The sequence below is a fragment of the Cebus imitator genome, unplaced genomic scaffold, assembly GCF_001604975.1.
Source record: "Cebus imitator isolate Cc_AM_T3 unplaced genomic scaffold, Cebus_imitator-1.0 Scaffold136, whole genome shotgun sequence".
Taxonomy (NCBI): Eukaryota; Metazoa; Chordata; class Mammalia; order Primates; family Cebidae; genus Cebus; species Cebus imitator.
In genome coordinates, this window is record NW_016107451.1 from 3,418,372 (window position 1) to 3,421,819 (window position 3,448).

The 3,448-nt window shown below is 45.4% G+C and overlaps 1 long non-coding RNA gene across 1 annotated transcript in view; it reads left to right on the top strand.

Moving 5' to 3' along the window:
* LOC108313421 overlaps window positions 1-2,904 on the top strand; it is a 6,290-nt gene extending 3,386 nt beyond the window's left edge. Inside the window, exons 3-4 of the long non-coding RNA XR_001829081.2 lie at window positions 1,887-1,999; window positions 2,868-2,904. This is a non-coding gene — a long non-coding RNA (uncharacterized LOC108313421). The remainder of the gene's footprint in view (window positions 1-1,886; window positions 2,000-2,867) is intronic.
* Window positions 2,905-3,448: the final 544 nt, after the last annotated feature.

Sequence of the window (3,448 nt, forward strand, 5' to 3'; positions counted from 1 at the left end):
AAAAAAAAAAAAAAAGGAGAGTAGATGTTGGGAGGATAAACAATGGTGCTTCATATAGATGACACTATAGTAAATGTATCGGTCAGGATAAGCTAGGTTAGGCTGTGGTGACAGGTGATCCCAAGAGGGTTTACGACAATGAAGTCTTATTTCTGAAAATATCCTTGTACGTGGTAGGGCAGTATGGCTCTCCTCTAGGTTTTTTTTTGTGCCAGGACCCAGTCTGATAGAGCTGTCTTTATTTTTTTATTTTTATTTTTCAGAGAGAAGATCTTGCTCTGTTGCCCAGGCTAAAGTGCAGTGGTATAATCATAGCTCACTGCAGCCTCGACTCCTGGGCTCAAGCAATCCTCCCACCTTAGCCTCCTGAGAGGGTAGGACTACGGGTGTGTACCACCATGCCCAGCTAATGTTTTTCCTTTTTTGTAGAGATGGGGTCTCACTATGTTACCCAAGCTGATCTTGAACTCCTGGCCTCAAGTGACCCACCTGCCTCAGTTCCACAAAGTGTTAGGATTACAGATGTGAGCCACTGCACCCAGCCTGGAGCAGTCTTTATCTGGAACATATTGGTCTCTCATGGAAGAAAGAAAGTGATTGTGATGAACCACACACTGGCTCTTAAGACTTGTGCCTGGAACTTACACATGGTCTGCTCATATTTTCTTGGCCAGACCAAGTTTACCTGGCCACGCCTGATGTCAATGGAGTAGGGAAAATATAATCCTTCCCTGAGAAAGGCAGCAAAAATTTGTGAACAATTGTGACCAACTATACTGTCTGCTACAATCGAAGACCAGAAGTAGCCAAATCCTGCCCTGCCAATCATCCCTCCTCTCCTCAGGCTTCCCAAGGGAACTATATCCAAGAAAAATTGGAGTAGAAAACAAAGGATCATTTTATTCATAGCTGAGCTAGCACCCAGCAACCTCTAGAGCAGAGCTCTGCAAAAATATGGAGTCAAATTGCATGGCCTAGGTTTAAGGCTGAAGTGACACTTCCTAATTCCCAGCCCCACCCTCCCCACACTGTAAGTTTTGGGACCAGTATGCTTAGGCACGCCTATGGAAAGAGAGGGGAAGATGATCAGGTCTGCAAAGCAGACCAGCTTTACTCATCCAAGTATGTGCTAAATGAAGACTGGTCTGGCCTACTCAGAAGGAAATGAAGGCCAAGCACAGTGGCTCATGCCTGTAATCCCAGCACTTTGGAAGGCCGAGGCAGGTGGATCACCTGAGGTTAGGAGTTCGAGACTAGCCTGGCCAACAGGGCAAAACCCTGTTTCTACCAAAAATAAAAAAAATTAGCCAGGCATGGTATGGGCGCCTGTAGTTCCAGCTACTGGGGCAGCTGAGGCAGGAGAACTGAACCCAGGACGCAGAGGTTGCAATGATCTGCGATCTCACCATTGCACTCCAGCCTGGGCGACAGAGCGAGCCTCTGTCTCAATTTTTTAAAAAAGCTGGGCGCAGTGGCTCACGCCTATAATCCTGACACTTTGGGAGGCCAAGGCGGGCAGATCAGCTGAGGTCTAGAGTTCGAGAGCAGCCTGACCGACATGGAGAAACCCGGTCCCTACTAAAAAATACAAAATTGGTCAGGTGGGCATGGTGGCGCATGCCTGTAATCCTAGCTACTTGGGAGGCTGAGGCAGGAGAATTGCTTGAACCCAGGAGGTAGAGATTGCGGTGAGCCGAGATCGCGCCATTGCAGTTCAGCCTAAGCAACAAGAGCAAAAACTCCGTCTCAGAAAAAAGAAAAAAAAGAAGGAAATGGGGAATGACCCTTTAGCACAAAGTGGCCCCAGCCACTACTGTGGACTAATTAATATCCCGGTTTGATATTGTGATATAACAAGGAATATATATTTTGATCTTTGTCCCCAGCTCCTCACTGTATCTCCTAATATCTTTGTAATTTCTTAATGATAGGAGCTATAGGAGCAACTTTTCCTGAAATATTGGGCTTAGTCCCTGACTGCTGAAACAGGTCCAGAATGGTAAGTTGTATTATTATTATTTTTTGTTTGTTTTCTTTTCTTTTTTTTTTTTGAGATGAAGTTTTGCTCTTGTTGCCCAGGCTGGAGTGCAATGGCACAATCTCGGCTCACCGCAACCTCCACCTCCTGGGTTCAAGCGATTATCTTGCCTCAGCCTCCCAAGTAGCTGGGATTACAGGCATGTACCACCATGCCTGGCTAATTTTGTATTTTTAATAGAGACTGGGTTTCACCATGTTGGTCAGGCTGGTCTCGAACTCCTGACCTCAGGTGATCTGCCTGCCTTGGCCTCCCAAAGTGCTGGGATTACAGGCATGAGCCACTTTGCCCGGCCTAAGTTGTGTTATTCTTAACAAGCCTCCTTCAACTACACCTGAGTTTATGTTAAGAAGGTGACTTTTGGAAATCTCGGAAAGATGAGAAACTGGTTACCAGAGGAACCAACCATGTGACTAGAGAGTTGGAACTTTCAACCCCACCCACTTACTCACCCTAGCCTCTAGAGAGAGGAAAGGGGTTGAAGGTTAAGTTGATCACCAATGGCCAATGATGTAATCAATCATTCTTACTTAAAGAAGCCTCCATAAAAACTTTGTGATAGGAGCTATAGGAGCATCTTTTCCAAGAGCTTTTCTGGGTTGGTGACTATATCAAGGTGCTGGGAGGTGGTGCACATGGAGAGGGCATGGAAGCTTCACGTTCCTCACCCCACACTTTGCCTATGCATCTCTTCCAAGGCTGTTCCTAAATGGTATCCTTTATGATAAACTAGAAAACATAAGTGAAGTATTTCGCTGACTTCTATGAGCCATTCTAGCAAATTTTTAAAAAATTTATATGATAGATAAGGTCTAGCTTTGTCACCCAGGTTGGAGTGCAGTGGTATAACCACAGCTCATTGCAGCCTCAACCTCCTGGGCTCAAGCGATCCTCCTGCCTCAGCCTCCCAAGTAGCTGGGACTGCAGGTATGTGCCACCATGCCCAGCTAATTTTTTAAAATAATTTTTTTGTATAGATGAGGTCTTGCTATATTGCCCAGGCTTGCCTCAAACTGGCCTCAAGCAATCCTTCCACCTCAGTCTCCCAAAGCAGTAGGATTACAGGTATGAGCCACCACACCTGGCCATTATAGCAAAGTATTGAACCCAAGGAGGGGGTCATAGTAAGCCCCAATTTATAAACAGTCAGTCAGAAGCACAGGAGGCCCAGACTTGTGACTGGCATTCGAAGTGAGGGCAGTCTTGTGGGACCGAGTTCTTAACTTGTAGCATCTGATGCTAGCACCAGTAGATAGTGTCAGAATTGAATTGAATTGAATTGAATTGAATTGAATTGTAGGACACCCAGTTGGTATAGGAAAAGAATTGGAGAATTGCTGAATTTGGTGTCAAAAGAATTTGGTGTCAAAAGTGTTGTGTGAGCACATTAAAAAAAATACATCTAGGCTG